Genomic DNA, 12,759 nt, shown 5'->3' on the forward strand with positions numbered 1-12,759 from the left:
TGCTATTGCTCCCATGCACCCAATATGTAATCAGAAACTGCCATCATTTCTCACCTATTGTCTTATTTCATGGAAGGTTTTCTGGGTTCTTGTTTCGTTTAGGAAACTCCTAAAGAATGCTGAACATGTCTTACATGTTTTAAAGTGTTATTCAAGTACATTTAAAAGCTAAGAGATGTGTCTCCTTTCCCTGGACCAAATAATTTCCTGTGTAAACATGCTTAACATTTTAAACATTTTATACATGAAAAATAAAAATCTGGCAATCTTTTCCCCAGGATTCTCTACATAAAATGTGAATACTTCATACTCCTTCACTGTAAAGACGAGAATTCATTCATCCTCAGAAATCTCTACCTTCCTTGCAGTTGCTGCAGAAGATAAGGTAATGACCCAAAATCTGTGAGGGGACTGCCCCATGCTGCGACTTCCAGCCTTGTAAAGGCCACACGGAAGGCTTCATCTGTCTCATTAACTTTCCCACTGTACCAACCAGAAGTTTATTGTACAGTACTTTTCTCTTTCAACTTTTACAGTTCATGTACCTCAGCAGGAGCCTGCACACAATGACCCAGGACGCCCCTTCCAGTCCCAGGTTCCTATGAGATACATGAAAGCAGATCACAAAGGCTCGAATGCAGTATTTTTAGAAACTTTGGATTAGATGAAGCACAACAATGGAACATATAAGCTCAACAACAACCTTCAATGTAATAGACAGACACAAACCATATTGTGTTGTATATAAACTATACAAACATTTCCACTTGATTTCCTAAGGAAATGAGGCTTATGCAGCCATGCCGTCTGTCTGTTCATCTGTCTCCCCCTAATAACTTTCAAACCCACTGGCACATTTGAATGCAAGTTCTCAGGGGAGAAGCAAAAGACTTGGAGATAATTATGTTCCTACAGGTCTTGTGAAAATCAGTCATTGCACAGAGGTAAGAGACCTTAGCCAGTGCCCCAAGTGGAGGAAAATCTCCCTGAAGGCATGGAATCACTGGTTACGTGTCCAATCAGTACAAATCACCGTACTTCTAGCCTTTAATCAGTATTTGTGTAGATCCACAGCAGATGCAGCAGAAGCTGCCTTGTACCTTCCTTGTAATTAAGGGAGCTGGGAAGGATGCAGGGGTCTCATGAAAGTCCCCTCAAATGTGCATGGGAGACACAGGATATGGTTCCCTAGGAAACCGGGCTTCTGATGCTCCTGGAACAGCTTCTTATATTTTTTTCACCAAATGAACCAGATAGTTTCCGATTTTAATCCCTTGGCTGTATTGAGTTCTTCCATTGGCCTCCAAGGGCTAGAAATCCAGTACCCAGTCACTCACGAACGCTTAGTCACCCTAGTGCCTGCATTTTTAATTTGAGATTGAGGAATTTATTACTGAGCTAAGGATTCCTTCAGATCTTTCAGAGATGCTTCTGGAGAGGGCATGTTCCATTCTCCTAACCTTCCAGTAATTCATTAAACCACATGAGTCCCAGCTGACACGCAAGGGTTGTTCTTTCTCACACTAAAATGAAATCTACCTGATTCTATTCTGCCAACCTTTGCTGGAGGGTGTCCTTTGGAACCAGTTCATCTTCCAGCTATCAGTTACCTTCCTTTCCCCACATTCTGCCTTCTCTTTTTATTCCCAGATCACATACACTAATCCTGCCATGTTCAGAGGTGTTCTGAGACAGCCATTAAATTCATGCTAAGTGGGAAGCAAAATGAGAAGACTCTTCTTGAAGCTATGCTGCTGACATGCATCACATGGAAAAGTTTTGTGAAGGTGGCTGACTTCATCATCCCGTGGAGCTTTCTAAATCCTGTCACTGGGCTTGAAAAAGTGAAATAAAAAATAAAATAAAATAAAATAAAATAAAATAAAATAAAATAAAATAAAATAAAATAAAATAAAATAAAATAAAATAAAATAAAATAAAATAAAACAAAACCTCTGGGTGCAAGAAAAATCACCCCAAACAAACTAACCTGCTGAAAATCATCTGACAAGGTTTCCAAGCCGCTAGGAAAGTCAAACTGAGCAAGTAGTGCAGCAACCTGAGAACAAAGCAGAAGGAAAGGAAAGCATTAATCCAAATGTACCTTAAAGTACAACTCTCACAGATCCAGCAAGGCCTGTCCTCATCATTTAACAGCTATTAAGTACTTGTACACAGGGAAGAAGGACAGATTCATTGCATGTGAGATAAACAGAATACTGATGCCAAGTTGGGGAGTCTTTTAAAAGTCAGGTCAATACAGTCAATAAATTAAAGACCGCAATGCTTTGCACACTTGGGATGGAAAGCTTCCTCCCCTTCCAAGTTATCTGATCCTTCTTTTGAGGAATTACAGTACATATGAAGGATTTCTAGACTGTGATTTTGAAAAAGGTTGACACTTGCATTTTTTGCTGAAAGTGAGTTACTTACTGGGGATGCAGTTATATTTTTAAAGGATTCACCAGTAGACTATTTTAGTAACTGTTTAACCATTCTGCCAATACAGCATTCCTTTCAAGAATTAATGAATGAATAATGATTATAAAATAGTGGTTTTTAGGAAGAAACAAACAAAAATGAAACTGCTATCACGGCATCTGAACATACAACACGTTATTCTCTAAACCCAGTATTGTAACTCAGGTGGGCACTGTTGCTGAATTCAGTCTGTTATTTACATGAGTGTAAATTGTGAGAACCGGACTTTTTTTTCTTCCTAATGAGTTATTGATTTTAGCAAAATCACTCCAGGCAGAAAATCCATACATTAACAGGCTGGCTTTATTCACCAAGATGTGTTATTTTATAGCACTACTGAGAAAATCCAATGCATAAAGTCCTTTTGGCTACTCTAGCCAAGACAGATTGATGTGCCTCTCAGACAGAGATCAACGCTTTACAGGTACTGATCAATAAGAAAATACCTAAGAGACTCCTCCCTCAGAGAGGTTAAGAAATTCACAAGTCTTCAGTATGACAGAGACCTGAGATTTGGAACTGGGGAGTGAAGGAGAGATTCCATTTATAGTACACAGAACTTCAAGAGATTTCCAGCTGATTTCCTTGTTTAAGAAATTCCAGTTCTTGAAAACCAAAAGCATGTGAGAATGTAAAGAAATATACTTTTAAACTCAACAGGATGTTAAAGCGGATGTGTTTTTGAAGAGAGAAACAAAACAAAACCAAAAAAAAAAAAAAAAAAAAAAAAAGCAGCAAGATGCCAGAAAATAGAAATCCCTTAAAATAGTTCAAGAACAAAAGCTTTCTATCCAGTTAAGGAAAGCATCCTTCTTAAGAAAAGGTGTTTATGCACACAATTACATGTTGCCCAACAGTAGGATGTATTTTAGTATGCATTTGAGTGTTCTCAGGGCCTGGATTGTCAGTCTTCTACAGAATAAAAGTGTTCAAATACATTTAGATCATCTCCCTCAACTGAAGAAACACACTGGTAACAAAGCTCAAAAGGTTTTTTTAGGAAGATTTTTTTTAAATACCCTCCTCCCCCCAAAAAGTATCAAATTCCTACTTCAACCATTTCAGGTGTTAAAGGTACTCACTTCCTTGTGGCTTGCTAACTGACAAATATTTCCGAGTTAAACATTGATTTTCCTTTGCCTCCTTTCATTCCTGTCTCGAGCAATCTCTTGGATTATAGGATTACAAATGGAGCACATACATATAGCACCTATTTCAGGTTTCATGAACATCAGAATCATTAGGTCTTTATGTGGTAAACCACCTATGGCCAAATCAGACTGTATCTTTAGAGTGTACTATAGCTTTGAAACCGAAGTAGTTAAAGTTAGCAGAGGTATGATCTGGCCCACTATCTGGCAGGAAATAGTTTTGCAGAGATAACTGAGTGGAATTCTATGGCATGCAAAATACATATGGCCATATTAGATAGTCTTGAGTTTCCTCCTGACCTAAAATCCATTAATTTAGTTATGTTTCCTTGGTAAATGAAAGAGTAACTTTTGACGAGATGCAGATATATTTGCATCTTCACTACATTTCTTCTGTACCTCTTGAACTCAACATTGTCCCAACTTTGGACTAACTTCACTGTGATTTTATTGCCTTCTGTTTATGAAAGTACTCACAAAAATGAATAAAATAAGCACAGCATCCTATGAAAAACATTAAAAAAGTAAAATGTCAGCAGATTAGACAAAGCCCAGAACAAAAACCTTCTGAATTTTGGGTCTGCTTTGCAACTTGCTCCCAAGAGACAAGTTATTTGCTTCATTTTTCTGCCTCATTCTTTTTCTTAAAACTAAGAGAAAAGCTGCCTGCTTGCTTTTCTCTCAAGCATATTGTAAAAATTAATTGATTTTTGTTTTTGCTTGGTTTATTCAGTTTACTCAAATTTAACAAGGCCCTCATCCAGTAAAGCTGGATGTCTCCACAGACAATTGTACAGCCTTCTGTAGAAGCAGAACATCTTGAAAGTGACTTTCAAAACTGTGATTTTTCCTCTTGCTTTCCGTGCACTCACTGAAGTTTACTCGTACATTTGGGAACTCCTGTTAAAATGGATTTCCCTTTCTACACATGCAGCAAGACGATCTCTAAGAGGAAGCCTGCCACCCAGCTTGGCTTCTCTGCACCCAGTGGAAACTGGACCAATGAAAGCAGGGAAGATGAAAAGGTTGTTGGAGAGAGGTGTAAGGGAGATGAACGGAGCTTTTGTGTTATGAAAAGAGAAATGATATAGAAGGACAAAATAAAAGGTTTAGATTCTACTCCATTTTTTTTTTTTCAGGTTTAGGCAGCAGTCACATATCCTGGTTTCTAAGGATCAAAGCAAAAAAGAGCACAGTGGTTCTACACCATCAGGGGCATGTATATCCCAGAGTAAAAGTGCCTAAATGGCAGATTTAAAGCTTAGGGAAACTGTACCTTGAAGAGGCTCTGATACACATCAGTCACACTCTCACTGGCAAACCAGGCTCCAGCATTAAGTGACGTTGCCATTAAGAGTGAAGAACGCTGTTGGTAAGGCAGACTACTGTCAGGCCCATTTATGTGGACCAACTTCTAAGTACCATAAAATACTAGACATAAAGTGAATAAAGGCAATATACTGTGCAGGAGACAGAAGAATTTAAATATTTCTACCAAAATCAAAGCCCTTCCAAATGACAGAGTAGAGATAAAGAAAGTTTAAGCAGTAGATTTTCTTTCTAGCCAACAAGAAAATGGTCTCCTTTCAGGTAACAGCTGACTCTGAAGCCACAGGTGATTTATATAGCTTAGTTAACTCAGGCAGTAGAGGCACGCTAAATGTAAAGGAGTACTATAATGTAAAACAGTACAGAAAAATAAAATGATGAAAATATTCTATTACTAATTGATAGCTGAAAATACATGGTGATATGAGAGGGTCAAGAAGATATTAAGATAATATTAAGATATGATAGTGTCACTGGAGAGAAACAGAGAGAGATTGTTAACAGATGAAAGAATAACCCAACTACAACTTGTGAAGAAAAGGAAGCAACTCTACCCAAGCTGAAACTCAGGGAGCTGGGATAGTTCTGGCAGATATGAGAGACTGCGTACGGAAAATGAGACCTGTGGCAACAGTATCAGAGTCCACAAAAACAAGACATAGTTTGTGAATAAGTGAAGCCAAGACATCATCTAGTATTTGGAAAAAGATACCGGAACTGCAATGGCTCACATCATTTTGGCATCTGCAAACTCTTGAACAGAGGTACTGGAGAAAGAACAGTACAAAGTCAATGGCCACTGCATGACAAGGTCAGAAATAGTTGTAGGACATTAGATAAGGCTGCAGAGGATCAACTGACTGCTGAGAACATGGATTGTTTAGCTCAGGCTGAACACAAATGGGTAAGACAGTTAGATCCCAGAAACAGCAAAAAAATTAGTGCTACCTTGTCAGTATTAGTGAAAATTACTGAAAGCAAACAACAAACAAGAAAAACTCATTTTATTAATATCGAGGTGTAAACTAAACATTGAGGTAGGTAAACTAACGAAATGTATTGTGTAGCAGTACCAAGAGAAAGCATCTGCTATGGTAAAAACATGTTCCTGGGTCATCCTCAGAGTGGACACTGGCAGCAAGTTTATGGGACAGAAACAAATAAAGACGTTGATGTAAATTCTCAGGGGCAAGCAACATCTCAATGTACACAAAACTCAGACAGCCCAAGTATGTGGTAGTGCACACTCCTGGGAAAGTGTCCCTGGAAGCTACTAGGACATTAGAATAAGATTATTGTTTGAGAATAAGCAGAAGAGCCAAGAGGCAGTTCAATCACTAATTCAGACTAAGGGAAAGTTCAGAAAATTACGCTGAGGAGAAAGAAAACATTTGGTCCTACATTTACAAAATCCTCTTCAGATGGACCCAGTGTCCCCCATCCTGAAAACTATTACAGAAAAGAGCTACCAACATGCTTGAAGAGCTAGGCTGGGCATCAGAAGCAACACAGCCATAACAGCAAAGGTCTCAAATGTAGTTCCCATACTTCTCTGCCAGCACATGTAGGTGTATCACTGGCTACCCTTCATGTCTCTAAGCTGGTGTTTAAAACATGGCTTACCCAAAAAAACACAGGAGATTGGATGGTGTTTTAGGCTGAGCAAAGAGGCAGCTTGGCCATGCAGATATGAGGGGAATATCCTCATACCATTGCTTTTTACATCTCTCTCAGGGAAGACAGTCCTCTGCCAAAACTTGCACAGTTGTACCTGTATCAAGTTTGTGATGAATGAGGTAAGGCTCTGCTCACTCTGAGGTAGTCTGAAATAAATGGGATGGACAAGTGATCAGATTAAAGAAGTGGGTCAGATCTGCTGCTGGCGCTGCTCCACTGACGTCAGTAGAACTAAGCTGATTTACACCAGCTGAGTATCTGGCCTGGAGGTCTCAATGTATTTAGACAAAATAAATGAAAATGCACCAAAAAAGCTCCCCTTGGAAAATTCCAAGCCCAAATGTTTCATTCATAAACAGAGTAAATAAATGACAAGAAAGTAGTTACTGTAGACATCACTTGTCACAAGTCAGCAATGAAAAGAATAAAGGTCGGGCCACCCGAAATCTTTAATTGCCCCTTTCACTCCTGAGTGAGAAAGAAAATGATACGTCAGCACAAAATCACCTTAACTCTGACCTAAAATAAATATCTTAGCAGTAGCTGTTGGCAAAATGAGCAGTTACTATCCTTTGCTTCATGAAACATTAACTGCGATCCACATCAAGCAATTAAGGTTGCAAATAAAGTTTAGCTTCTGCCCAGAACCATGGCAAACCCTCACTGCTGAAGCAAAGCAGTATTGGTGGCCTATAAACGGAAACACGAATTCTTTCAGAAACAAACCTACATGCATAGATCAACTTTCAGGTATGCCTCAGACTTATGTTCACACACCCACATCCTTATCCTAACTCTAATACAATTTCCTTTGGAAAATGTCTTCATAATTGCTATTCTTCTAAACAATACTTTGAAAATATTACCGCCAGTCAGAATGTATGCATTGTAATACCTGGTAACTGTGTGCTTGATGAGGAAATATTTAGCTGTTGATAGTGTAAAGCAACCATAAGAAATGGAAAATCAGGCTTATCATAATAAGAGCATAAATCACACACATTTTTTTTGCATCTAGGAAAAATATGCCATATCCTTAAATTGTTGGAAATCAACATTGTCCTGCAGCAATTACAGAGCTTTTGCCACACACACCAAGTAAGGATTTGCCTTGGGGCATACATATGTGTATGTATGTATGTATATATATATATTCTCAAATATTTAAGGGTAGCGAGGTGGAATTTCAGGCAAGTTTAGATAGGTTTATTTTCATTTCAAAAGTCCATCAGAAATTGTACATTCAAGAAAAAGCCAAATTGTCTTGCCAGACATGGAGACTTAGCGTGGGATCTCCCAAATCTCTACTGCTTGTATTTGCCACAATAAACACTGGTGTGAGTGTTTTATACATACACAAAAACTGTGAAGTAATTACGTTTGTTTATATTTACATTGTTGACCTTTTTTTCCCCACAGAAAAATAACTATTTTCCACCCCCTTGTTTCAGCCACAGGTTTGAGGTCTTACAGATTCCAGCTTTCTGCTGTCTTTGGGACCCAGTCTACACCTGTTTTTCCTAAAGACAGAGTTACCAAGGCTGCAACCATGTGAAGGCTGACTTGCTCATCTAAGCTTTCACCTTTGTGTGCAATTATCAGAGGCTTCTTTTCTGGTGTGTGTTTGTGTGCTAGAAACATGCCTCTCCGAGTATCTACCCTGGGTAGCTGTATACACAGTAAGTATTCAACTTTTGCTGCCAGCATTCCTAAAAATACTACAGCTAAGCACAAAATTTGACCTATAGCACAGCGGAGGAAAAGTTCAAACACAAAATGAGATATCCATCCCGCAATCTGAATTCCAATAAGCAATTTCCTTTTCCCCGTGTACCACAGATTCTCATCAGATAGGCAATAACAGTGAGAAACCTTGCCAGTTTTTATTTTATTTTTTTTTTATATAACCCATAAAAGTTCTTCAAGCAGTTGTACAGATTTCAGGCTTTCCTTTGATCGGTCTTTGCAACAATGACTCCGGCCCTTTGCCTAGGTATGATTCCTCAATCCCAATACATACAATGGAAATGCGCTCGCCCACAGAAAGCCTTCTCATTAAAGCTCTAATCTGTTCCACTACATTCTTGCAAGACAGAATTATCCAGCTTTAAAGCATGCCTCAATAGTGAGCCGTAATAAGACTGATAGAAACAGCTTAAGTAATTGGATTGCTATATGGTATTGAATGTCTGACAACAAAAGATATCAATCTCTATTCTACTACTGAATCTTTGTTCCAGCAATGAATTCATTTAGTAATGCACTTGGAGGCTTGCAGTCCCTTCAAGAGAAATAACAGACTGCGGACACAAAAGCAGGGCCATCTGATGAGCACAGAGAAAGCAACTGTGCCATTCCAAGAAGTTAATTACAGTGAACAAAGGCACAAGACTATGACTTGTTGACCATTACCATAATCACATTACTATAGTCTTCTTTTATTCCCAGCAGCAGAGGGTCTATTCTTTCTTTCCATTTGGCATCATATTTGTGTTTTGTCACCTGAAATGTGTTGTAGAACAGACCTCCCTCTACAGAGAGCTGGAAATGTCACACTTCTGCTTCCATGCTCTTCCTCTTACAATTCATTCTCTCAGGGCTGATTTACAAACACTCTAAGTAGACTTTTTTTAACTTTGAACAAAGACAACAGTTCCCAACATTTTCTGCAAAGATTTGTAAGAATGGTTGCCTGTGAAGCTTGTGCTTATGACATATGATACTTCTGTGATTTATGTACATTATTGTAACTCAGACACGATAGAAGGGCTTGTGACACACTGTTTATACCCACAACCACTTTTGGAGCTAAACAGGTCTCATACTTGCATATATTTAACTGTGCTTTAAATCCTTATGGTTACTTCTGATTTATTACACAGTAAAGTGGCTTCTGGCCCCTTCCAATAACATGCGACAAATATTTTGCTTCAGACAAAAGCAAGTTCGAAGATCTCTAAAATGGATGAGTCACTGGAAATAGCGCTGGGACCCTGTGTTTTTGTATCTATTAGACATGGTAATGTACCAGGGAGCAGGATACCAAGAATCGAGGGAGCTGGGTGGCATCTGTGTCTGAGAAAACCCTCGGTTTTGATTCCATATTCCAGGCGACACATTTATAACTGGTGCACACCAGCCTAGTGCAAAGTCAATATATCTGGTTCCAATAACCCCACACATTTCATACAAAATATAACCAAAATAAAATGTAGCTAGATCTCTTCTTCAAAGCAACTTGGCACAGTGAATTAATTCCCAGCCACTTAGAATTATTCAAATGGTGCTGAGCCAAAAGCTGTATGAATTTATTTTTTTTAACACTACAACCAGTTCGAGTAGGGTAGCGAGTGCTTCCCAGTTTGGAGATAAATGGGGTTGGTTGCAGGGGAAAAGGCAAAAGCAGTGTCTGTTCCTCTAGGAAAGCTCCAGAAACAAGTACTCCATGTGCTCTCCAAGAAAAGGGAGAAATGATCAAAAACATGGGAGAATATCGAGATCACCAGGTCTCTCCAGGGGTTCAACCAGGGGCCAGGAAGAATACAGGTAAGCAGCAGCGACAATCCTATCTCCTGCCTACAATCCATCCAGGATTCATCATTTTTATATAAATGGCCCAATATCTTTGCCATTTAATTTAACAAAAGGATTACAAACTAGCTGAACAAGGATCTGCCTTTTAACCAACCAGTATCCAGAGAACTGCCATAGAAGCGACCGAATTGCCCAGTCCTAACTCAACCATGAAGCCTCAAAAAGAAGTTCTAGTCTGTTAAGTCCTACCTTGCCCATGGATGGTGACAGATTGCCTCAGTGGCTATCACAGCCCACATCCTGCCTCCGTAGGGAGCCTTCTCTGTCACAGTGCAGCTTCCACATCAAGGCCGGGGAGTTTTGGAGAAGCGTGACTCTCCAGCCACAGCTGACCAGTGTAATTTCTACTTTGCTAGAACCCATCTCACCCAAACTGATCCTTTTCACACCCCAAAAAATCCCTTGTTGACCGGCCAAGCCCTAAAAAAACCCTAGCAAAGTGAGGCATGCTATTGAATGAGAAAATCACTGAAGCCAACCAACGGAGCCCTGGGGAGCTGACTGGATGACCACAGGGCAGCCCAATAAAAATCACCGGCCATTGCCTGGAATCGCTCTCTGCGGGACAGCCTGACACACCACAGCACATTTCCTGTCATACCCAGCCCATCTTCCAGCAACAGCCCATCAATGCCAAGAAGTAAAAATATCCATCTGCCATGGAGTGGTTCTCCTCTCCAGAAGGGCAACACACACGGGAATGCTGGTCACAATATCCCAGTGTTCAGATGTGGAAACTGAAGCAGCAAAGAGAAGTGTGGGGTGCTAGTCAGCTACACCTGGTGTGGACTGTGGGGTCGGGGCTCGCCAGGCCTCTCCTCTTTCAGCTGTGAATTCAGTAATCCCCCCAACCCTTTAATTTGAATTGTGACAGCTTCTCAATCCACTCTTGATTTTTTAATAGTATCGCTGCTGGTTTGGAAACGCTAAGCAGTATAGGCACTTCCCCACGTAGAGTAATGATTAAAATCAGCAGTGCTTTAGGCTCTCTTGATACTTGCTGCAGATTTATTCCTTAAACAAGAGACTGATTTATTTCAACAATTATCTTCAGACGGACTAAATTATGTGCTTTCAGGGCTCTTATTCACCACAAAATTAAGAACACTGGGTGCCAGCCATGGAAGCCCCATGATCCTTTGAGACTCGGCACTGACAGAGACTCATCCTGACCCAGGAGAAAGAACTGTCTCTTTCCCATGGCCACAAAATGCCATCCCTGACCTTCTGCTTGGCTCCACCATTTGCACAAATCCTTTGGCTTCCCCCTGCTTGACCTCCGGCAAGTTGCAGTGGACATATAAGGCACATGGCTCCCCGGGACATCACTGGGCATGCTCTGGGCCGATGTCAGGACGGAAGAGTTAGGCTCTGAAAGGACTGACTGATTGCAAGCCAGATGCCCCACAGCAATCACATTTCCTAAGAGGATCTGTATTAAAATGTTCTATAAGACCAAAGATTTTTCAAGGAAAAATCTCTCTTTCAGTGAGAGCAGGAAGACTTGATCAGGAACACTGAAAGCTTTTTTATTTATTTATTTATTTTAAGTATAAAATCTAAAAATGTGATTCCCGCATCTTAGGAGGGAGGACCTTAGCTTCAGCTGGCAATCCAGGAGCACATTTACTATCATGTAAGGCTACTTTTAGGCTTTGATGAATCAGGCTTTAGGTACAGAGGTTGGCAAGCTGTCGGTGAATTCTTGCTGATAAAAAATCTCTTCACCTCCAGGAGCCTCAAATCCAAACTAAAATAAAGAAGCTGTTGCATCAAGCAAAGTTTTGGAAGAGTGACTCATGCCTTTCCCCCATCACCAAAAACCAGATCTCTGTTTCATACAGAAGAACCCTCAAATGTTGATTCTCCTTTTCCCTTCCCACTCCATTATTTCTGTTTCCCTTGATTTCAGCTTTTGCTGCCTTTATGGTTTTACAGCTTTGACGCAGTAAACAAAAGCCGGTTGTTCTGTGTGTACTGGACTTGTTCCTGTTCTTTTCACCACAGACCAAGATCACTTGAAATGAACCATTCACACTGCCTAATGCTCAGTGTCAGCAGCAAGATACTCTGAAACCTGGAGTGTGCAAGCCTTCCTAAAACACACACTCCAGAATTATAGATACCCCGATGTACAAGAAGCATTCAAATTGTAATGTGATCATCCTGTAGAAGACCACAGGCCCTGAACCAACAGAGTTTTGGTACCGCCGTGCTATGAGTCACTATCAATATACCTCCAGCAGCAATAGGAATGCTTATGCGCAGGCTGAAAAGTCAAGTTCAGTGCTGCAGCTCTCCTGTAATTTAAATACCTTTATTTTCACTCAACTCTAATTATTAAGTAGTAGCAGTATCGTATGCCAACTGGTTCTGCCAAACCATGGCTTTCTTAGCAAGAGAATTCATTGTACTTCTACATTGATAGTACAAAATCTAAAAAATGAGAGCCTTGAGATGAGATAAGTGTTGTAAAATCTCATCTAGACATTTGTTTATAATATATGGGCATTTAGTATAATTTTTA

The 12,759-nt window shown here is 39.9% G+C and overlaps 1 long non-coding RNA gene across 2 annotated transcripts in view; it reads right to left on the reverse strand.

Annotated features, from left to right (window-relative positions):
- LOC311434837 overlaps positions 1–5,207 on the reverse strand; it is a 42,548-nt gene extending 37,341 nt beyond the window's left edge. For both annotated transcript variants that reach the window (XR_014691761.1, XR_014691762.1), the window contains exons 1-2: positions 4,909–5,207; positions 1,991–2,059 (exon numbers count right to left, since the gene is read on the reverse strand). This is a non-coding gene — a long non-coding RNA (uncharacterized lncRNA). The remainder of the gene's footprint in view (positions 1–1,990; positions 2,060–4,908) is intronic.
- Positions 5,208–12,759: the final 7,552 nt, after the last annotated feature.

Source organism: Aythya ferina (assembly GCF_964211825.1).
Source record: "Aythya ferina genome assembly, chromosome: 3".
Lineage (NCBI taxonomy): Eukaryota > Metazoa > Chordata > Aves > Anseriformes > Anatidae > Aythya > Aythya ferina.